Genomic DNA, 24,453 nt, shown 5'->3' with positions numbered 1-24,453 from the left:
GAAAAGACTTTGATGCTGGGAGGGATTGGGGGCAGGAGGAGAAGGGGACGACAGAGGATGAGATGGCTGGATGGCATCACTGACTCGATGGACGTGAGTCTGAGTGAACTCCGGGAGTTGGTGATGGACAGGGAGGCCTGGCGTGCTGTGATTCATGGGGTTACAAAGAGTTGGACATGACTGAGCGACTGAACTGAACTGAACTGATGTAACTTACAACCTAGTCTGTGAGACAGAGTAAGTATGAAGCTTTTATAATTTGAAATAGTAAATTCCAGAAGAGTTAAAGATACGGTTACTCACTGAACACGCCTAGTGAGGATGTATTTTGTGCAGCACCCTGCTGGACATACAGGAATTGTGTTTACATGGCTTTGGGTGTCAAGAAGTCTGGGGAAGGGTTCCTGAAGAAGGCGATGGTAGACCTGAGCTGAGTTGCACCACAGTGATGGTGAGCCTTTGGGGAAGGGACCAGATGCCAGGGGCTGTGCTCTGTCATAAGCAAATGCAGGGGCAAGATGGCAGGGCGAGAAGAGCACACAGGGAAGATGAAATTGTCAAGTATGCTTGGAGATGGAATGCCCAGGGGAGGCTGGACATGTATTTAGAAAGGCTGCTTAGAGGCACCATTCAGAAGAAAGCAAAGGGAAATATCATATATTATGTACTTAGCAGACTTTAATATTAGTGATATTTAGTAGACTATAATAGTTGTTATATAATATTATATGGTATAACTGTTTATATAGTAAGGAGTTTAGACTTTAAAGGCAGTGGGGGAGGGGACACTGGATTCTTGAGCAAGATGGTGACATGATCTGAGTAAGATTAACCTGGACATCCCAGGATTTATTCTTATTCATTGTACTCATTAGGGCTTCCCTGGTGGCTCAGATGGTAAAGAATCTGCCTGCAATGCAGGAGACCCAGGTTCGATCCCTGGGTCAGGAAGATCCCTTTGAGAATGGTATGGCAGCCCACTCCAGTATTCTTGCCTGGAAAATTCCATGGACAGAGGAGCCTGGACGGCTACAGTCCATGGGGTCACAAAGAGTCAGACACAACTAAGCATGCATGAATATACATTTATATTGTGCTCATTAAAGTTGTAATTAGTAGCAAGTACCCAAAGAAATCATTTTCTTAGTTCATATGGGTGGTTTATTCTCAGTGTTTTTACATGAATAATATGCCTTCCTAAGAAGGGTTTATTGACCTTGTTGGTGATCAACTGTTACCCTTTATCATTGTACCACGAAGAGCCCAATTAATTGTCAGCTCTATTATTTTTCTACATTCGGGAATCTTAGATTTTACCGGATGAACTGACACACTGTTTGCTGAACCGTTTGCCCCATGGGGGCAATCAGGATCTTTTATTTACAGCTGTGAAATGTCATGTCACTCAGAGTAAAGTCTGAGTTATGATAGATGACCAGAAGCAACAGGCAGCCGACAGCTGTCTGCTCTTTCTATCTGGAAAAGCACATGTAAGTAGATGTAGATTCAAAACGGCCTTCTGGTCACTGGTGGCCCCCAGCATAGAGCAGAAGCTGCATTTCTGCAAGGCCACGTGTTAGTTGTTGAGAACGGGTTTTGAAGGAAAATCATCGTTTAAACTGTGGTTCGGTTCTGAGGCCCCCTCCCAAAGTGCCTGTGTGACCACTGTGCCTTCTTCCATTGCTCTGCCCTGCGTGTTGTTTCTATTACCACCTCCATCACATTGCGTTATTCCTCCTTTTGTTGGTTGGTTTTGTTTATTGGCTGAGAATTCCCTATGAGCAGGATGGTGTGTTTTAGAAAGGACTCAGGCCTATTCCTGGATTCACTGTGAATTTTCCTTTTAGTGAATGAAAGTATAATGTTTAGTAGATTCTATGGATGTGAGAATTGGACCATAAAGAAGGCGTAGCACCAAAGAATTGATGCTTTTGAACTGTGATGCTGGAGAAGACTCTTGAGAGTCTGTTGGACAGCAAGGAGATTAAAACAGTCAAACAGTCAATCCTGAAGGAAATCAACCCTGAATATTCATTGGAAGGGCTGATGCTGAAGGTGAAGCTCCAGTGCTTTAGCCACCTGACGCGAAGAGCCGACTCATTAGAAAAGACCCTGATGCTGGAAGAGATTTAGGGCAGGAGGAGAATGGGGTGACTGAGGATGCGATGGTTGGATGGCATCACTGACTCAATGGACATGGATCTGAGCAAACTCTAGGAGATGGTGACGGACAGGGAAGCCTGGCATGCTGCAGTCCATGGAGTTGCAGAGCTGGACATGACTGAGCCACTGAACAACAACAAACGTTATAAATAGAGTAGTTAGGGATGTTCCCGGTGGTCCAGTGGTTAGAACTCTGTGCTTCCACTACAGGGGGTGAGGGTTTGATCCCTCATCTGGGAACTAAAATCCTGCATGTAGCAGTACATGGCCAAAAAATAATGATAGATAATAAAAAGAATAATTGCACCAAAAGTCTAGGAAGGTATTTTAGAGGATGTGGCATTAGCACTGGGCTTTGGAAAACCAGGTGATTCTCAGAAATGCAGACTCAGGTTGGGGGCAGGAAGGAGGGATCAGGCTCCAACAGGAAGGGGACTCATATGAGTAGGGGAGGGAAAGGAAGAGATGGATTGAAATTTTCAAAAATGAGAAGTGTAAGGACTTCCCTGGAGGTCTGGTGGTTAAGACTTCGCCTTCCAGTGCAGGGGGTGTGGGTGAATGAGAGGTGTAGTTGGAACTGTAGTGTGTTCTAAAGAGAGATGTGGTGATCATGCCAGATCTTAGAAAGCCTGAGGACCTGGGCAGTTTTCAGTAGGCACTGTGTGTCCCAGAAAGCCTCGGGGTTCAGTTGGCTCGGGCATGGCTGGTTTCCACTGTGCCGTCTAATGATGGAGCCTGGGGCCTGAGGTCCTGGAGGCGTGGCGACTTGTGTTCTGGGGGTGGAGTCTTCCCCAGGCTTGTAGGACTCCTCCTCTTGCCATATTGTCTTTCCTTTGTGTTGTCAACTTCCCTTAAATCTGAAGACTCATCAGCCCCAGATCACAGGAAGTGTGTGCATTGTTGTCTTAATAAATCCCATATGTCTCGTGTTGCTGGAGTCATTTTCCATCCTGCAAGATGTCACCAGAAAATGCAGATGACTCTTCCTCATGAAGAATGCGCTTTGGATAACACTTTGAATTTGATCAGGTGGGGACAGCGAATCATAGAGAAAGCCTAGGAAACTGCTTTCCACAACAGTGTTAAATGCAGAGGGGACACAACAGTGCCTGAGAACGTGTTCATGGAAGGTTGCAGCTCTTTAATAGAATGTGGGGAGTTTCCAGTGGCCAGAATAAATATGTTTAAAACAGTATTTTAAAAATTGAGGTGAAAAAAGAACTTTAAAAAAAGGAGACAGAAGTGAAGCTATCCTGAAAGCTTCCTGAGAACAGCCCTTGTGCTGGGTTTTTCCTAAGTGTTTTAATCCGGGCAGTATTCCTGTGCTGGAGGGTTGCATTATCCCCGTTGTGCAGATGAGGAAACAGAGGCTTTGAGAGTTTGAGCAGCTTGACCAGAGGGAGGGAAGTGCTCACAAGAGGCAGAGTCAGGGCTTGAACCCAGGTCAGCTGACTCCAGAGGATACTGTTCCCTAGTTAATTAGACTGTCAGAGTCCATCCTGTCAGTAAGAGTTCCTAGCAAGACACAGACACCAAAATGGGTCCCACACCCTGTGAGTTGTTCAAAAAGATACACGTACCCCTATGTTCCCAGCAGCACTGTTTTTTAATAGCCAAGTCATGGAAGCAGCCTAACGTCCATTAACAGATGAATGGATAAAGGTGATGTGAGATATATATATATATATATAGTGAAATAATGCCTTTTGCAGCAACATGGGTGTACCTAGAGATTATTCTATTGAGTGAAATAAGTCAGACAGAAAAAGATAAATATCATATGATATCGCTTATATGTGGAATCTAAAAAAAAATGATGCAGGTGAACTTATTCACGAAGCAGAAATAGATTCACAGACACAGATAACAAACTTATCTAAGGCGAAAGGGGGGAGGGGCAAATTAGGAGTTTGGGATTGACATATACACACGACAATGTATAAAATAGACAACCAACAGGGACCTACTGTATGGCGCAGGGAACTCTACTCAATATCTTGTAATAATTTGTAATGGAAAAGAATCTGAAAAAGAAAATGTGTGTGTGTAACTGAATCACTGTGCTGTACACCTGAAACTAACATAACATTGTAAATCAACTAGACTCCAATTTAACAAAGAAGAAAAGTGATTTTTAAATGTTTTAATAACGCATTCCCCTTTTCTGTTGTGGGTTGTGTCTACAGGAGCCCAGTGAAGCACGAGGTAAGGGCTCCCTTAGTGGATAGAGGTGGGCTGCCCCACCATCACTGTATTGCATGTCAGTTGGTGATGCTTAGCACTTGTATGGGATGTGCCGGGGCTGTTGGGGCGTGTACACTGGCTGTGCAGTCATTTCTGAATGTTTTGAGTGCGTTTAGCTGTCTGGTAAGTTTATGACAACTTACCTTATCTTTCTATGCATCGTCATGTAATTTTAAGCTTTAAGAATGCCCTGGTATATTGACGTATTGTTTATTTTTTGATTTCCTTGGTATTTCTCCTTTAGAGTTTACCTACTTCATAGGGCTTTCATTTAGAGTTAGCGTCTCAGAACGTTGGCTTTTGGAAAGTTAAGAGGAGTTGTGGCGTTAGGTGCCACGCTGCCAATAAGGTGGCTCAGGTCTGTGGTCCACACCTAGTGGTCACCCTCCTGTCAAAGGGCGGCTTCACTGGATACCTTCACTGAAGTACCTGGGCTTTGACAGGAATACTGACTTTGCTGTCATGACGGTTTAAAGATAAACAGGTGAAAGTATTGCTTAAACTCCTTAATATAAAATAGTTTTTATAGAAGTTCCTTTCCCAGGGCCCCGATGGCAATGACAGCATTATTAATACTTTCAATAGTCTACTGTCAGCTATCATTTGATACCAGTTTAATCATTTCACCGGTTATGCTGTCTTTTTAGCACAATCATTTAAATATCCCAAAAGACTGGGTTGATTATTCCTCACCAAGGAGATTCATTTTAAAGTCAGGAAAATTGCATCACTTGTAACATCAGCTATGCCTTTTCCAGGATTCTCCTTTAAATCAAGTCATTATAACTTACTGTTCTGACACTTAGTTATAGATCTATTTTGACTTGTTTTGTTTCTTAACAGGATCATGAAGAGTCCTTTTGCAAATTAGGCCTTCAGAAAATGCAAACAACCGTGTTTTCCCAATTCTAACAACACTCAAAAGTTTAGCGCACAACATCTCAATTTTAATTTTCTTCTATAGAATCAGATTTCCAGACTAGATTTCTTTTCATGCATGATAGTCTGTTGTATCTGTGCTACAGATAATTGTTTGCATCAGATTTGTCACTTTCTGGCATATTTTGAAATAGTAAGGCATTGGAATGTGTAAATGTTTCATTAGCTACAGAAGGTGTAAATGTAGCGTGTAAAAATGATTTGAAAACTCCTAAGAGCATCTGTGTTTTCATAGTTACCAGTTCATGCTGGTCAGCCTGTTAGTGGGTCTTTTTTATGCCTGTTTCTATGCAGAGCCCATTCACGGGGCTGTCCTAACGGTGCAGGCTTTATGTTTATGGATGATCCATAGACGCACAAACAAGGAATTGTAGCAGCAGTATTTCATTCTTAAGGCTGAATGGTGGCAGGCATAATTACTGAGGCTAACATCTGGAGTAGTTTATTAAAAGGAAACCTGCCAAGATTGTTAGCATATACCAAACAGCATTATCCATATGTGCTGTTTAATCTCTGTTGAATGCCGGGGTGTGTTCCTTCATGAAAGGAAATGGCTAACATCCAGCTGAGCATCATGACCAACACGATACCTTTCCAGAGCAGATTTTGCTTTAGCTCAATGGAGCAGTTTGCTAGAGATTTTCAAGATCATGAGCATAACCCATCTGGAGGGTTTCTAGATAGGCCACAAGTACCTGGTTACTTGGTCTTCTCAGAATTAAAGGGCACCCGTCCTTAAAGTCCTGTGTGCTCAGTTGCGTCCAAGTCTTTTGTGACCCATGGGCTGTAGTCCACCAGGCTCCACTGACCATGGCATTTCCCAGGAGAGAATACTGGAGTGGGTTGCCATTTCCTCCTCCAGGGGACCTGCCTGACCCAGGGATCAAACCCACATCGCTTGCATCTCCTGCATCGGCAGGCAGATTCTTTACCACTGAACCGCCTGGGAAGCCCATAGATATCTGTATCTGTATTTATTTCTATTGTTGTCACTTAGCCACTCAGTCGTGTCCAGCTCTTTGCGACCTCATGGACTATAGCTGATGGAATTCTCCAGGCAAGTTTGCTGGAGTGGGTAGCCATTGCTTTCTCCCAGGGATTTTTCAGACCCAGGTATTGAACCCAGGTCTCCTACACTGCAGGTGATTCTTTACCATCTGTGCCACCAGAGAAGCCAATTTATGTACCTCAAAGTGGTTGTACTTGGGCTGTTAGTACTGTGTGGTTTCAAAATATTCTTCTTCATTGTCTATATTTTGTTATATTTCCAAAGTTAGATTATAATATTTTATAAGAAAAAGAAGAAAACATCATGTTGGAGGAAACACCCAAAACACCATTGTGAGTATTATGTAGTATTGACCTGTATGCAGGTCAAAAAGCAACAGTTAGAACCAGGCATGAAACAATGGACTGGTTCCAAATTGGGAAAGGAATACATCAAGGCTGTATATTGTCACCCTGCTTATTTAACTTATATGCAGAGCACATCATGCAAAATGCTGCACTGGATGAAGCACAAGCTGGAATCAAAATTGCCGGGAGAAATATTGATAATCTTGGATATGCAGATGACACCACCCTTATGGCAGAAAGTGAAGAGGAACTAAAGGGCCTCTTGATGAAGATGAAAGAGGAAAGTGAAAAATTTGGCTTAAAATTCAGCATTCAAAAAACTAAGATCTGGCATCCAGTCCCATCACTTCCTGGCAAATAGATGGGGAAACAGTGGTAACAGTGACAGACTTTATTCTCTTGGGCTCCAAAATCACTGCAGATGGTGACTGTAGCCATGAAATTAAAAGATGCTTGCTCCTTGGAAGAAAAGCTATGACCAACCTAGACAGCATATTCAAAAGCAGAGACATAACTTTGCCGACAAAGGTCCGTCTAGTCAAAGCTATGGTTTTTCCAGTGGTCATGTATGGATGTGAGAGTTGGACCGTAAACAAGACTGAGTGCCAAAGAGCTGATGCTTTTGAACTGTGGTGCTGGAGAAGACTCTTGAGAGTCCCTTGGACTGAAAGGAGCTCAAACCCGTCAATTCTAAAGGAAACCAATACTGAATATGCATTAGAGGGACTTCTTCTGAGGCTAAAGCTCCAATATTTTGGCCACCTGATGCAAAGAGCAGACTCACTGGAAAAGACCCTGATGCTGGGCAACAATGAAGGCAGGAGGAGAAGGGGACGGCAGAGGACAAGACGGTTGGATGGCATCACTGACTCAATGGACGTGAGCTTGAGCAAGCTCCAGGAGATGGTGATGGACAGGGAAGGCTGGCGCACTGCCGTCCAATGGATCGAAGAGTCAGACGTGACTGAGTGACTGAACAACAACGGCAACAAAAATGTCGTTGATCATGTGCACCAATTTCACAGTCCTGGTGATTGGCAGAGTGCAATCAACTGTCTCTAGTTTTTTCATTGATTGTAAAGATTAAGTTGGAGTTACTTCTGCATTTTAAATTCCAGTAAATAATTTTAACTTTGTAAATAAGTTTCTTTAAAAGCTCAAAAGGATAGAAGAGTACTATATTGATTATTCCATATATAGAATGCATGAATCTCATTTCTCTTTATAACTCTCTACTCTATAATTCCTCCTATGTGTTTTTTTTCTTTCTCCACACCAAAGGACATCGATTTGGGTCCAGATAATGGAAAAGTGACATATGGTGATCATATAGTGATTATAGGCATGAGGGTGTGAGAGATGTCAAAATCAGAGGCATTAATTGAGGGGTTTTAGGTTTTTTTTTTTTTTGGTGAGGGCTAGATTTTTTTCCCCCTCACTCACATTTTAAAATAATTCAAGAGAGGTGCCTGTTGCAGATAGAAGGTAACTTTAAAAGGGTTGGAAGCCAAGATGCTAATGTGGAGAGACAGACTGTCCCAATGGAACAAAATGCAAACTACACCCTTGTTCTTGCCAATAAATAAGCAAGATTGCTTCTACCTGTGTAAAAAAGATGATCCTGAAAATAGATGCTACACATACTGAGAATTTTGAGAGTGTTAGGAATGAGTTATGGTCTAAAACAGAGAAAATATGGAAAGGAACTATAAATTATTAGCCATCTTTGCCTTCAGACTTCCCAAAGAAATTTTTTTTTTTTTGAGGCTAGCCATGTAAAATGTTTTAAGATTTGGGAGTAGAGAAGAAATGGAGTAGTCAATATAAAATTTGACTTTTAAGGCAGTAATTTGTAAGTCATTGGTAATTAGTGACTCCAGATGCCTGAATTCCTTTTGGAGATTATTGTGGAATCCACCTTGTGTCTGAGCAAGCATTTGTAAATCTCCTTGTAGGCAAATACAAAGCACTGTTAATTACTTGAGGCCCTACCCCTTTGATTTTGTATTATGCAACTTAAAATTGTGAAGGAAAGAAAAAATATATTGTATCTCCTGCAAACTGCTTTTTAAAACAACTCACAGGAACTTTACTTCTGGATTTTTAAGGAAAATGTAAATTGACATCCAGTGCCAGCTACCTAAAAATATACTGTGTCATTCTTTTCAGGATATGTCTCAAATTCTTTGTGTTAACTGTGATTTAGAGAGAGAAATAGAAAAAGTGGTGTTCATTCTTGACTGGGAAACCCAAAACTAGTCTGGCTCTACTAAACACTAGACATATGATTTGGAAAATTGCTTATCTTCTTTGAGTTCAGTTTTTTTCCTATTATGTGAGAGGGTGGAATTTATTGGTAGGTGATCTTAAAAGTCCTTGCTACTGCAATATTCTATTAATATTTGTGTGTTTGGACACATAGTGATCCCCAAAATTGATACCCTATCTATTTTCCAGCAAGAATTACCTTAGCACTAGAATATTGTTCATCTTCTTTATTCAGCTTTTGAGTTGGCTTTCAGAAAGCATACAGTAAGATTTTTAAATAGTGATTATCTGGACTATAGAAATATAGATTAAACAGGGAGTCAAGAATATGTATTTTTGGTAGTATATCAGACTTTCACAATATCATATTGAGAACCTTAATTGTAATCAAATAACGTTCCCAGTCTGTGTTTTACTATACATCAGCTCAGTGGATGGTTCGTAAAGGGCATAATTGACAGCTAGTAAAACCCTTGCAAAAATGAATCAGCTTTTAACTTCGTATTAAATTATCCTTTTCTAGAAGACTGAAAACTATAATCAAGTCCTTTCTGTGTAATTTGCGAAAGATTACTACTCTAAGAGAATAACATCCTTTGTTAAAAAGGCTTTTCTATTATTGGCTTGTGGTGTCCCCTCTGCTCACTGAATTAAAGCGTTCAACCTGCTGTCAGATGCCCAGAGCTTTTCACCTGAACACTTTTACAATGAGGGCATAATGAATGTTGAAACTGGTATAGTTTATTTAAAATAAGCTTAGATTAGCTCACTACTCCTGTTCTTGACCTCCAGAGAGAGAAAGGAAAACAAGTTCCTTAGTAGAGATGGGATTTTTATCAAACGCTTTAAAGCTCAAACTGTACAGGTGATACTTGTAGCCTCCTACTGCTAGTTTTTCTTTATTTCTCAGGTCTACTTATTAGGTGAGCAAGTATGGATATTCTGACAGTTATAATGTGCCCGTTGTGTATCATATACACTAGAAAACAATATAACAATCAGTATGCTATACAGAAGAATTAGGAACTTAGAACTGCTCATTTATACATTTATCAAAAATAATATTAAACTTTATGTGTTTAGTATTGAACATACTATAGATGGAGTGTTGAAAAATGCAACCAAATTCCCTGCCTTCATGGAGGCTTTTCACAAAATTCAGCACCCATTCCTAACTTTAAGAAAAAACTCAATAAAATATGCATTGGTGATCAGTTCTTTAACATGAGCTAAACTATTTAAGAGTGAAGAAATAAGGTCTACATCTTACCTCATGTTAAAGTGTAAGAAGTATGCCACTAGCCTCCAAAGAAGGCAAGGGTGACGCCAGCTTCACCTGTTTACCCTTTTATTGGTGTTATTAGCCAATGAGATACCCACTCCAGTGTTCTTGCCTGGAGAATCCCAGGGACGGGGGAGCCTGGTGGGCTGCCGTCTATGGGGTCGCACAGAGTCGGACACGACTGAAGTGACTTAGCAGGAGCAGCAGCAGCAGCAGCCAATGGATTAGGACAAGGAAAGATAATTAAAGGCAGAAGATCTGTATGTGAGGAAGGAAGGCTAGCTCTTTGCAGGTGATACCTGGAAAATCCAAAAGAATCAATGAGAAGACTAACACAAACAATAAAAAAAAAATTTATTAAAGTACCAGGATATGTAATTTACTTAAAAGAATCAGATACTTGCTCATCAGATGATAACACAGAGAACATTTTATTTATGCCAGCAACAATGAGCTTGGTCACTCAGGCGTGTCTGACTCTTTGTGACCCCATGAAAAGCAGCCCACCAGGCTCCTCTGTCCCTGGGATTCTCCAGGCAGGAATACTGGAGTGCGTTGCCATTTCCTTCTCCAAGATGACAGCAACAATGAGAACAAGAAAATAAAATATCTGGGAGTAATATTCAGTTCAGTTCAGTTCAGTCGCTCAGTTGTGTCCGACTCTTTGCGACCCCATGAATCACAGCACGCCAGGCCTCCCTGTCCATCACCAACTCCCGGAGTTCACTCAGACTCACGTCCATCGAGTCCATGATGCCATCCAGCCATCTCATCTTCTGTCGTCCCCTTCTCCTCCTGCCCCCAATCCCTCCCAGCATCAGAGTCTTTTCCAATGAGTCAACTTTTCACATGAGGTGGCCAAAGTACTGGAGTTTCAGCTTTAGCATCATTCCTTCCAAAGAAATCCCAGGGCTGATCTCCTTCAGAATGGACTGGTTGGATCTCCTTGCAGTGCAAGGGACTCTCAAGAGTCTTCTCCAACACCACAGTTCAAAAGCATCACTTCTTCGGTACTCAGCCTTCTTCACAGTCCAACTCTCACATCCATACATGACCGCAGGAAAAACCATAGCCTTGACTAGAGAACATGATAAACCTTTCCTGGAAGGGCAGCAAGTAGGTTTGAATAAATGGGTAGTTATAATCTGTACTTGGAAGGGTTGTTACTGCTGTTTGCCTGCTCAGTCATGTCTGACTTTTGGGATGCCATGGCCCACCAGGCTCCTCTGCCCATGGGATTTCTCCGGTAAAAATACTGGAGTGCGTTGCCATTTTCTTCTCCACTTGGATAGGATAACTAATCATAAAGATGTCATTTATGTTCAAGTTAATAAATTGAATGCAACCAGAAAAAGTGACTCACTTTTATTTTGAGCTGAACAGTTTGATTATCATGTTCACATAGAAACTAAACATACAAGAGTATCTAGGAAAACCTGAAAGGGGGAAAGAGTCATGGGGGGTTTCTTTTTTCTGATATTAAGCCTCCATAGTGAAATAGAGAGGTGCTAACACATCTGTTGGCTGCTGGGGGGGAAATAAAAATAGATCCTAGAACACATGATAATTCAGTGTTCTGAAAGTGGATTCTCCAATCTGGGAAAGGATAGACTTAAACATTTTAGACTTTATTTATACTGTTTTTAATAGTGGTAAAATACACATAACATAAAATTTACCATCTTAAACATTTGTTTGGTGTATAGTTCAGTAGTGTTAAGTGCATTCACACTGCTGTGACCTGTTGCCAGAACTCTTCATCTTGTGAAACTGAAACTCTATATACGTTAAGTAATGACTACTTATCTCCCTCTTCCCTCCCTTCCAGCCCCTGGCAACCACAATTGTACTTTGAGTCTCTTTTGAATTTGGCTACTCTAACTGCCTCATCGAAGTAGAATCATACAGTAGTTGTCTTTTTCTGATTAGTTTATTTTGCTTAGCGCAATGTCCTCAAAGTTTATCCTTGCTATAATGTGCATTAGCTTTTTTTTTTTTTTATAATGTGCATTAGCTTTTTGAAGACTGAATAATACTCCATGACAGATTTTATTTTCTCAGGCTCCAGAATCACTGTGTACAGTGACTGCAACCATGAAATTAGAAGGCGCTTGCTTCTTGGAAGGAAAACTATGACGAAGCTAGACAGCATATTAAAAAGCAGACACATCACTTTGCTGACAAAGGCCCATATAGTTAAAGCTATGGTTTTTCCATTAGTCATGTATGGATGTGAGAGTTGGACTGACCATAAAGAAGGTTGAGTGCCACAGAATTGATGCTTTCAAACTGTGCTGTTAGAGAAGACTCTCAAGAGTCCCTTGGACAGCTAAGAGATCAAACCAGTCAATCCTAAAGGAAATCATCATGAATATTCATTGGAAAGACTGATGCTGAAACTGAAGCTCTGATACTTTGGTCACCCAATGTGAAGAGCTGATTCATTGGAAAAGACCCTGATGCTGGGAAAGATTGAGGGCAGAAGGAGAAGCAAGCGGAAGAGGATGAAATGGTTAGATAGCATCACCAACTCGATGGGCATGAATTTGAGCAAACTCCGGAAGATAATGGAGGATGGAGGAGGCTGATGGGCTGCAGTCCATGGGGTCACAAAGAGTCAGCCATCCCTTAGCAACTGAACAACCACATTAAAGGTTGACTGCTCCTGGTATATATATATATATTTAAAATAAAATTTAAAAATCATAGGGTGATGGGACCCTGGCTCATTTTTAACTAATAGTTGTGTTCCTGAGAATTAAAATGTTCTTATTTTTCATATACTTGTCAGTTACTCAGGTTGATAGTATTTTAGGGCTGCATTTGACCCTAGATTTCAACAGACCCAAATGACTTCTGTCAACTAGAGGCTTTCCATCTATGTATGGAAGCTAGTCAGGAGCTTATTGACTCAGCTTCTCCCTGCACTTGTGGTCTTCAGTGGTGAGGTAGCTCATTCTGGTCAATGGCCATATCAGAATGATGGACTGTCCTCTGTTCCAGATTTAACTTTCTCATGCTTTTAGGCATTAATGCTTAAGTCTCTCTTCTGAAATTATAAAGTGCCATTTTTTGTTCTTAATAAAACACAGTTTTATTGATATATACTTCACACACCATACAATTCACTGATGTAGAATGTACAGTTTGGTGGTTTTTGTATATCCAAGGAGTTGTACAACCATCACTACAATCTACTTTTAAAGCATTTTTCATCACCCTTACAAATTCTGTACCCATTTTTAGCAATGAATCCCCATTTCTGCTCCCCAGTCCAGCCCTAGACAACTATTGTACTAATGTGCAAAGTACTAACGAATATACTTTGTGTTTCTATGGATTTGCTTATTATGGATATTCCTTATAAATGGAATTATACAATACCTAGTCTATTATGATTGGCTTCTTTCACTTAGAATAACGTTTTCCAGTTTCATCCATATTATAGTACTTATCAGTACTTTATTCTGTTTCATAGCTTGATAATCTATTTTGTGTATATACCACGTCTCAATATATTATACATCTATTCATCAGTTAACAAACATCTGGGTTATTCTCACTATCTGGCTATTTATGGACATTTGTGTATACAATTTTGTATGAATGCATCTTTTCATTTCTCTTAGTGTTTTACCTAGAAGTAGAATTCCTGGGTCACATATGACTCTATATTTATGTTTTAGAAAAAGGGCCAACCTTTTCCAAAGAAGCTGTAACGTTTTCATTTCCACCTGCGATGTACGAGGGTTCCAGTTTCCCCATATCTTTGCCAACGCTTGTTGTTGTTACTGTTCAGTCGCTCATCGTGTTCAACTCTTTGCAACCCCGTGGACTGTAGCCCACCTGGCTCCTCTGTCCATGGGATTTCCCAGGCAGGAATACTGGAGCAGGTAGCCATTTCTTCCTCCAGGGGATCTTCTTGACCCAGGGCTGGAACACGCGTCTCTTGCATCTCCTGCCTTGGCAGGCAGATTCTTTACCCTGTGCCATCTGGGAAGCCCAACCTCTAATTCTATTCTATGCCAAAGATACTTATGAGAAAGACCAGTTCTTTTTGTGTTTTTGTACTTTCTGTGATTATATTTTCATTGTACCTTTTCATCAGATAATTTTTAACCTCAAAAGATTGCTTTTATTCTTCACTGAATTATTTTGGCTTGTAAGGAAAATGCATCATTCTTTGTATTAATCCTTAATGAACTTAAATGTATGCTAAGATAAATTTTTGCTTAGTTGTGTATTCTCACTTTGTTGTTGTTGTTGTTATTTAAGTCTCACAGATGTATTTAGTAAAGTCTTTTGAGAGATAGCAGAGTCAGCTGACTTTTTTTGTGGCAAGCCAATAGCGTGTCAAATCTGAATTTATGTTGTAAAGCTGTTTTACAGACATAGAAGTCCAAATAAACAGCCAAATTACAATTTCTTCCCAATTTGGATGTGGGAAAGTGAGTATGTATTTGGTTTTTGCTTCTAGAATAACTTGAAAATGGATAGATAGGTTTTTCTGTGTGCTGTGTTAAAAATTTGCAATTTTTCAGCAAATCCAAATGTGAAAAATTTAACCCCAAAGAATTATGTTAAGTGGTTGAAAAAATATCTATTACTTAGGGTCATCTGCTGTGTGTTGTATATTTTACAGATGTTATTTTTTTCAAATGTAATCCCCAAAATAGCACTATAGGTATTACAATAATTTCTATGTTATAGGCACTAAAACCAAAGGCATCAGAATCAACAATCAGAATTTAAGGTTATTTGGTCAAGGTCACAGGATCATTAAGTATGAATAGCAAATCTGGGATTCAAACCAAGATCTTCTCAGCTCCAACCTCAGACCTTTTCTTAAAGCTTCCCCAAGTTATTCCAGTTTCTATTCTGTTGTACCATAATATGAGCTCTTTTAACATTCAGATATTTTGCTATTTTAAAATATTTCAAATTCATTACTCTGTTTTATCATGACTACCTAATATCCAAAATAGCAGCATTTCTCTTATTTTATAGGCTTCCCTGGTGGCTCAGACAGTAAAGAATCTGCCTGCAATTCAGAGACCTGCGTTCTTTCCTTGGGTCAGGAAGATCCCCTGGAGGAGGGCTTGGCAACCCACTCTAGTATTCTTGCCTGGAGAATCCCATGGACTGAGGAGCCTGGAGGGCTACAGTCCATAGGGTCAAAAAGAGTTGAACATGACTAAGAGACTAACACTTCAATTTGATTTTTCTCTTATTTTAGTTGATAGAAGCAGGAATGATTTATTTGTATCCTGGACTCTTGGTGACTCCCACCTCAATTCCTATGTTTATTCATAAGTTAACAAACTGAAGATTCATCAAGAAACTAGCTATTAAGCATTTTGAAAATGAAGTTCTCTCCAACTTTCTCTATGTGGTTTTCCTGAATGAAATGCCTTTCTGTTTGTTGTACATCAGAGAAATGGAGGAATGCTCCCTTGTATAAGCTTAGCTTGTTTTCCCAGAGGGCTTTGCAAGGATGTCTGTGTCCCTGATCTAGGGCACATGGGCCCCTTTTGGCAGTAAAGTGGACAGTCATCATAGGGTAGATTATGGACTCATGCTTGAGGCTGATCCCTGGGTGCAATATTATTTCTTTCCCGATTTTCCCCTTATTCTTTAATTTTCTGCTACAGCAGAACTTCCATTGTACCTAAACAAAAAACAACAGTGTCTGTTTGCTAGTAAGTGGAAAAGAAAAGCAAGCAATGAAAAGCGTTGGAAAGAGAGTAGTCAAGACAGAGTTCATGTTCGAGAAAAGGTGTAGCATTCATTGAAGTAAAGCAATTAAAAATGGTCTTGGGACTCTTAGTTTTATTTTCCATACTGTTTGTTCTAAAACCACTCATAAGTGTTTTCCCCTTATCATCCCAAAGCACACATTTGAGTTCCTTACTTAAATTATTATCCTTAATGGCTGCTTTGATTTTTTTTTAAGTACTTGCAACTTTAAGGATTTTTCAAACCTCTAATCATATGGACCCGTATAAAGCTAACCTACCTTTAAATCCTGGCCTTATTTTTGTCTTAATGGTGAAATAATGAATTAAAGTCAAGCTTTGGACATTCTGTGTTGTTGAAGCTATCTCTTGTGTACTCTCCATGAATGAAAAACATATACTCTAAACGTGGTGGAGGTGGTAGGGTTAGTCGCTCAGTCATGTCTGACTCTGTGACCCCATGGACTGTAGCCCTCCAGGCTCATCTGTCCAAGGGACTCTCCAGGCAAGAACACTGCAATGAGTTGCCATGCCCTCCTCCAGGGAATCTTCCTGACCCAGGGATGGAACTCAGGTCTCCCACATTGCAGGCAGATTCTTTTCTATCTGAGCCATCAGGGAAGCCCGTACTCTAAACATGCCTTAATGTTTATATGAAATACCTTTCAAGTGTTGAATATATATGGGAAAAATCTTATTTTGACCTTGAATCTTTATTGTGCCTGAAAGCTCACTGTACCACTATCTTTAGATTATGTAGACATGGAGGGCACTTTACACAGTAACTCTGTTCTCTAAGGACCAGGATGGACCCTTGCACAGGAAAGTGGGCTGTATTCCACTGAAACACATCACTTTGAAGAGTCTGTACTCCCAGCTTTTTTAGAGAATGTCATCTTTGGATGGTTCATGCTGAAAATGCGCCATGTCTTGCTCACTTTTTCTCTGTTGAGCTTTTTAAAAAACCTATTTAGACATTTGGCACATGCATTCTTTTCTTAGCTATTTGAATATTTAACTGTCAGTCATTTCTCTGCTTGTTTCTGCTTTCTGTCCTGAAGCTGTAAGTTTGTGTTTTCACAGAGTGGCAGAGAAGAGTCTCTATTACACCTTGCTTTAGTTGCTCTGTCATGCCCACCTCTTTGTGACCCCCAAGGACTGTAGCCTGCCAAGCTCCTCTGTGCATGGGATTTCCCAGAAAAGAATACAGGAGTGGGTTGCCATTTCCTTCTCCGGGGGATCTTCTTGACCCAGGAATTGTACCTGTGTCTCTGCTTGGCAGGCAGATTATTTGCCACTGAGCCACCTCTGTTACCTTAATTCAGTTCAGTCCCTCAGTCATGTCTGACTCTTGGTGACCCTATGGGCTGCAGCATGCCAGGCTTCCCTGTCCATCACCAACTCCCAGAGCTTGCTCAGACTCAGGTTCATCGAGCCAGTGATGCCATTCAACCATCTCATCCTCTGTCATCCCCTTCTCCTCCTGCCTTCAGTCTTGCCCAGCATCAGGGTCTTTTCCAATGAGTCAGTCCTTTGCATCACATGCCAAAGTGTTGGAGCTTCAGCATCAGCATCAGTCCTTCCAATGCATATTCAGGACTGATTCCTTTAGGACTGACTGGTTTGATCTCCTTGCAGTCCAAGGGACTCGCAAGAATCTTCTCCAGCACCACTATTACCTTAAACTACACATAATTAGAAACACATGTGTGCTTAATACACACAGATTAAGTAAATACTACATTGTTACTGTAAGTCCAAGTGAGTATCTTTGGATTATATACAGTTTCTCTGATTTGTGATCCTCTTCATTCAAATTTAGGCGGGTGATTAAAAGTCATTTATCTGGGGCATTTGTATGACTCAGGAAATAGCGGACATGAAATATCAAGTTTCTGTCCCAGTTCCTCACAGTAAATTCTTTCCCTGAAGGCAAATAATTACAGAGCCAGAAGCACTTTTTTCCCTGGGGAGGTGGTGGGGGAAGTTTGCTGAGAAAGCTTACTTAGAAGTCCAAAATACTGCAAATTTGTTGAGACAGTTTCACTTCGCTGACAGGTTGATTGCGTGTCCCATCACACACAGTACCCAGGGACTTACTCTGTAAGGTTTCCGGCTTTCCCCTTTATCATAATTGTGGAGTGTCACACAGGTCTGATGGAGGCAGATTTAGAACAATTGTTGATTGGAAGCTCTTGGTATAGACAGGGAGTTCAGACACAGGCCCTAGCCTGGAAATTCAGCAGTGAACATCACTCATCCATCATAATTTGGCAAATGGAAATATCAAGACAACCTGCCATCCATCATATCCGTTTAACTGTACTCCGGAGTGGATTAAATTGTATTTAACAACTTTTCTCATACAGGATTTACACACTCCAAAGAGGGAGTAACACTTCTTCATCAAGGTTTTGCTTTCTGTTTATCAACGTGAGATTTTGAAATTTGTCCCAGAACATTGTCTGGTAAATTCTTTTCAAAGTCTTTATGGCTGTAATTTTCTCCAAATTTTGTTTCTAACAGTAAGCATGAATATCAAGTTAGTAGAGTAGCAAAGGAAACAGATTCTTAGCATACAGTGGTTAAAATAGTAAGTCATTCTCAAATATCAGTGTTCTGAATTGAAATAACTTTGGTATTGCAGGTATTAATTTGGAGCCCCTAAAGAAACTTTGGTGGTGGAGGTTTAGTCATTAAGTCAGGTCTGACTCTTTGAGACTCCATGGATTGGAGCCTGCTAGGCTCCTCTGTGCATGGGATTTCCCAGACAAGAATACTGGAGTGGGTTGCCATTTCCTTCTCCAGGGAATCTTCCTGATTCAGGGATTGGACCAGCATCTCTTGCATCTCCTTCAGGCAGGCAGGCAGATTCTTTACCACTAAGCCACCTGGTAAAGAAACGTTAAGGCTTATCATTTTAGACCATAGTATCCTCATGTTAGAGAAAGCGTGAAGCTCTCATCATCCAGGCCCTTTAGTTCACAGATGGGGATGTGAGGCACTAAGAGGTCATGACCATCACAGCAAGGCCATCTTGACTTTGGCAGTAATGCCAGGATAAGAATGCAAGTTTTTTGACTCTTGGGAATAGCTTTTCTTTTCATTTTTACTGTAGATCTTCACATGTCGGTTCTACACGGATCCTGTGAACCTCAAGTCTTATCAGTACCTTGGGGATTTAAGGGTGAGGGGACGGATGATGGTGAGAATGAATCTTAAAACCTGATACTATCAGTTTGAGTCAAAGAGAAAATGTATTGGAGAATGTAGGGGAAAGGAACGCACTCTGTTCTTGTGTGTCTGCAGCTTACTTAACACTTGGGAGGTGATGAAAAATTTATTCATGAGTTGTGCTAAAGGAGTTGCTGTATGTTGCCTTCTGTATAATTTCTACATCTGCAGAGACAAAGACCAAATACTTTAGTTTGTTTTTTTTTTTTTGAAGAGCAAGAAAATTTGAAAAGAAAACATTTTCTAACATCTTGATGGATGTTATTGGTATGAAACGTTATGTATTAGTAAGGATTAGATCCAGCCCAAGGTGATGGAAAACACAAAATGAGAATGTTATACGCATATAGAATTTTATTTTCCCCTTCCAGTGAAAGAAATGTGAAAGTAAGTAGACTCTGGTGGTGGAGGTGGTGGTGGATGGGCAGCCCCTTCTTTCTGGTTCTCTACACCATCCATCCTAATGTGGCACCTCAAGGCTCAAGATGACTGCTCAAGCTCCAGCCATCACATCCTAATTTTAGCTAACATGAATTAAGTGATGAAGAAGAGAAGCAGTAGGAGGGGCAAAGGGCCAATGTGTGCTGGTTTATAAAGTAGTTTATGGAAGCAGCCACCTAATACTTCACTTGCACTTCATTTTCATTGATCAGAACTTTAGTTATAAGAATACTTCTTGCCGCAAAGAAGACTGGAAATTTTGGAATGATTTTGGAAAATTCAGTCTATATTTTGGTGGCGAGCAGTTCAGCTGAATCAGAGTTGCATTGTTCTATTTGATTTTGATAAATTGCAATTCTTGAATTTGAAAGTTTTATCTGCCTTTTTAAAAGTTGGCTTAAGTTTAGCGTGTCAGGTGGGAGGCTGACATTTGTGTCCAATGGTGTCATAAAGCTTCGACTATTAATCTCCTCCTCCCTCTCACATTCTCTCTGATTCTCTCGGTAAAGTCCATGTTTATAGTCAGTGCATTTTCCCCTGACCAGTACATTTGCCACGGTGAAGAAAGTGAAAGTGTTAGTCGCTCAGCTGTGTCAGACTCTTTGCGATCCCATGGACTGTAGCTCTCCAGGCTCCTCTGTCCATGGAATTCTCCAGGCAAGAATACTGGGTTGGGTTGCCATTTCCTTCTCCAGGGGATCTTCCCGACCCAAGGGTCGAATCTGGGTCTCCTGCATTGCAGGCAGATTCCTTACCATCTGAACCACCAGGGAAGCCCCAAAATGAAGAGTATTTGGTAAATGTCCCAGGACTTCTAAGAAAATGCCTTGAAGAGAAAATTTTTGGAACACCTGTATTTATTCTTCAGTTGTCATGATTGTCTGTGACTTGAGATGAATGGTACAAGCTAATGAGAAGCCAGACTCTGGAAAAGATACCACACTGATACCAGCCCATCAGTAGACAGACCCATGCACACAAGATACAGGGCTGTCATACAGAGGGGGACTCTCTCTGAAGCTCTGCTTTGTTATAAAGTATGTCCTTTCTGGCTTCCTTTCTTCATGACCAGACGCTTGGCTCCTCCTGTGTGTTCAGATGCTGCCCCTTCCGGCTTCCCGGTAGTTCTGACCTTGCTGCCTCCTTGAAGGGGAAGGATCAGTGCAGCTCAAGCCAGTGGAAGACATTGCTTCTTTAATCCACCTCATCTTTAGAAATTCCCGAGGGACATTTTTGCAGTGTGGCATCTCGGGTCTCATGCTGCTGCTGCTGCTGCTAAGTTGCTTCAGTCGTGTCCGACTCTATGCGACCCCATAGACGGCAGCCAACCAGGCTCCCTCGTCCCTGGGATTCTCCAGGCAAGAACACTGGAGTGGGGTGCCATTTCCTTCTCCAGTGCATGAAAATGAAAAGTGAAAGTGAAGTTGCTCAGTCGTGTCCGACTCTTAGCGACCCCATGGACTGCAGCCTACCAGGCTCCTCCGCCCGTGGAATTCTCCAGGCAAGAATACTGGAGTGGGGTGCCACTGTCTTCTCCGCTTCGGTCTCATACCTGACACTGAATCAGAACCCCTGGACATATAGCTTGTGGGTTCATTTCCAGGGTTTTCCCAGGACTCCTCAGGCAGCAGCTTCCTGCCGTGTTTAGGAATCTTTTCACAATACAGGCACTAGACATAGACCCCCTCCCTCCAAAGATAAAAATATTCTCCAGCTAAACATTTCACACCTAGGAAGGGCTTGAGATTCCCAGTCCTGTGTTCCCCACTGCACCAAAGCCAGAGGAGGCCCAGTCCAGCGCTGCATTACAGGTGCCACAGACTTTTCTGAGCCATCTGTGCCCATGAGTCTGGAGGACACATGCTTAGTATTAACATCCAAAGCCATGAAGAAGGGCAAGGATGTGCTGTGCTTAGTCACTCAGTTGTTTCCGACTCTGTGACCCCATGAACTGTAGCCACCAGGCTCCTCTGTCCATGGGATTCTCCAGGCAAGAGTACTGAAGTGGGTTGCCATTTCCTTCTCAAGAAGATCTTCCCGGCTCCGGGATCAAACTTGTATATCCTGTGTCTCCTGCATTGCAGGCAGATTCTTGGGTGCACCCCAAATCTGCATGCTTCCAGGGTGCTGTGGTTTGGGGAGGGCTTTGGAGGGGGCCCATAGGTAGTACACTGCTTCTGTCCCCAGGTGAACAAGGTTTCAGCATAAATGCAGTGCCTTTGCCCAGCCTCTATATTTCAGCTTTCAATTAGGTTTTGGCTTAGTTAATAAATCTGTAATATTTTCATGTAATTCTGATTTTAGGTATCCTTTCAAGTTTCATGTTTAATTAAATCACTATGCATGCATGCTAAGTCGCTTCAGGTGTGTCTGACTCTTTGCTATCCCATTGACTGTAGCCCACCAGGCTCCTCTGTCCATGGGATTCTCCAGGCAAGAATACTGGAGAGGGTTGTCATGCCCTCCTCCAGGGGATCTTCCCATCCCAGGGATCGAACCTGGGTCTATTATGTCTTCTGCATTGACAGGTGGGTTCTTTACCGCTAGCACCCCCTGGGAAGCCCAGTTAAGTCTCTACTAGTGCTTTAAGTACTAAATCATAAAATTCTGTTGATAGATAAAAATTTATGAGGAGAGGGCAGGCACGTCTGGATTCTAGTAGAGCTGATATTAAAAATCGAGCCATGTTTTAGTTTCTTTCCTAAGAAGTGAGGCCAACTTCAGATCTATTGTGGACTTTAATTGGAAAAGGAGAGAAAATGGTATAGGGTTTTACTACTGCTTGAAAAAGCCTTAATGGCATTAATGTTCTGGGAAGTATTGTGACATTGCTCAAGTACAATTGAAAACACTCTGTGGCGGCCCCACCGGTGTGTGGGGTTAAGTTAGTTGTCTGAAGAGTGATGGTTCTAAATGTATCAGGACAGAAACTTCCTGCGGTCCTTTGGGCATTTATTTTGACTTCCTCTGAGCGCCTGTCTTAGCCATTGTGCTGCTCTGTCGCAAGGACACCTGGCGTCTGTTGCAGGGGCCCCAAGCCCAGGTGACTTCCTGGGGGGGACAAGTGACACGAGTGGGTGAAGCCTCAGAGAAGAGGCCTCTGCTCAACTCCAGGTAGGAATATACACCCAGTCTTGCCAGATCTGCTGAGTTTTCATAAAAGCCCCATGTCTGGAATTTTCAAAGTGAAAATATCCTGATCTATGTGGCCAAGCCATTCAGATGAAAAAAAAAAAAAAAGAATTGTGTGGGCTTCCCTGGTGGCTCAGTGGTGAAGAATCTGCCTGTCAATGCAGGAGGCATGGGTTCAAAGAGAATTACTTTGCCATAATACCCCAAACTACAATGACATTGTAGATCAGCTATGCTCTAATACAAAATAAAAATTAAAAAAAAAACCACAACAACAACTAACCCAGAAGCAATGAGCCCCTGTAACAACTAATTTCTGGCCTTGAAACACCATTTCACCACTAAAAGAAGCTAAGTTCCTTGGAGAAATGGTTGATTCTTGGTCTGAAGAATGAGATATATGAGAGGAGCTCGGAACATCTTGTCGCATCAGATAGTAATTAATATTAGAGACTAATAGCATGGTGTCCAAAAGACTCAAGAGACAAATGGGAGAGAGTTCCACAGGCCAAAGACAGAACATTTTGAGGATAGTAACTGCAATGGACTGAAACACGTAAAATGTGATGAAATCAGTGAGCGTATAAAGATACTAAAGAAAAATAACAAATCATCTTGAGAGGATAATAAACCAAATGATTATTTTGAAAATTAGAAAATGAAGGTGAACTGTGGTGGTGGATACACAAATCTATGCATGTGATAAAACTATTCAAGTAAATGTGTACTGACTCAACGGACATGAGTTTGAGCTAATTCCAGGCGATAGCAAAGGACAGGGAATCCTGGAGTGCTGCAGTCCATGGGGTCTCAAAAGTTGGTCACAACTTAGCAACTGAACAGCAACAGCAGCAAGCATACAAACACACACACACACGCACACACACACACACAAGTATAAAAAAAAACTAGGGAAATCTGAAAAAGAAAAAACCCTACAATATTGGCAGAAAGACATTTGTTTTTTTGTGCTCTGAAAAACTTATTTTTCTGTTTTTTTTTTTTTTCCTAGAACGTTATCTTTGTTGGTCAGTAATATTTTCGGTTAATGGAAACACACAGGAATGGCTCTGTGTTTCCCCTTTGGCTTCTGTGAAGCACCAAAGGCAGTCATTTTTGATAAAACTGTTAAAACTCTTTAATAAGTGGCCTGACCTTTAAGGCTGGGAAACTGCATCTTAAGGGGTTTTCATCTTGATAAGGTGCCTATGCCTCTGATTAGTTTGGATTCATCCTTCAGGTTCTATTCGGAAAGAAAGCATGAATTCCTTTAGTGTAAATGAAACATTATCCCCAGCTTCATCTCACCAGATGCAGGGGAAATCAGCCTTTTTGTCCTGTAATTGCTTTCATCAGCTCTCTAAGGCAACAGCCAAATTATAGATCCCAGGGGAGGAGGTTTTCCTGCAGGGAAGTTCCTGTTTACAGGAATGGCTGTGCACCCATTTGTCAAGAGCTGTTCCTCTTCTGATGTGTCACCTCCATTCCTCCCAGTTCTATAAAAAAAAACCAAACATGATATCTTTTAGAACCCAATTACTTATGTCATTAACACATTGTCCCCCCCACTGAAGTTGCCTAGGGATCGGAGGAAGACAAGCTATGAGTGTGTGGGAAATGATGGTCAGAAATCTTCGGATATGTAAAACTGAACGGTTT

General features: G+C 41.3%; 1 protein-coding gene and 1 long non-coding RNA gene across 7 annotated transcripts in view; both read left to right on the top strand.

Annotated features, from left to right (window-relative positions):
• PTPRM (protein tyrosine phosphatase receptor type M) overlaps positions 1 to 24,453 on the top strand; it is a 660,655-nt gene that overhangs the window by 105,107 nt on the left and 531,095 nt on the right. The window lies entirely within an intron of this gene.
• LOC120881077 lies at positions 5,228 to 23,576 on the top strand. Its single transcript, XR_005725202.1, has 3 exons — positions 5,228 to 5,238; positions 14,706 to 14,708; positions 23,459 to 23,576. It is a non-coding gene; the product is annotated as an uncharacterized LOC120881077 (long non-coding RNA).

Source organism: Oryx dammah, unplaced genomic scaffold (assembly GCF_014754425.2).
Source record: "Oryx dammah isolate SB20612 unplaced genomic scaffold, SCBI_Odam_1.1 HiC_scaffold_22, whole genome shotgun sequence".
NCBI lineage: Eukaryota > Metazoa > Chordata > Mammalia > Artiodactyla > Bovidae > Oryx > Oryx dammah.
The sequence above is the reverse complement of the archived record's forward strand: the minus strand, read 5'-3'. Positions and strand labels throughout refer to the sequence as shown.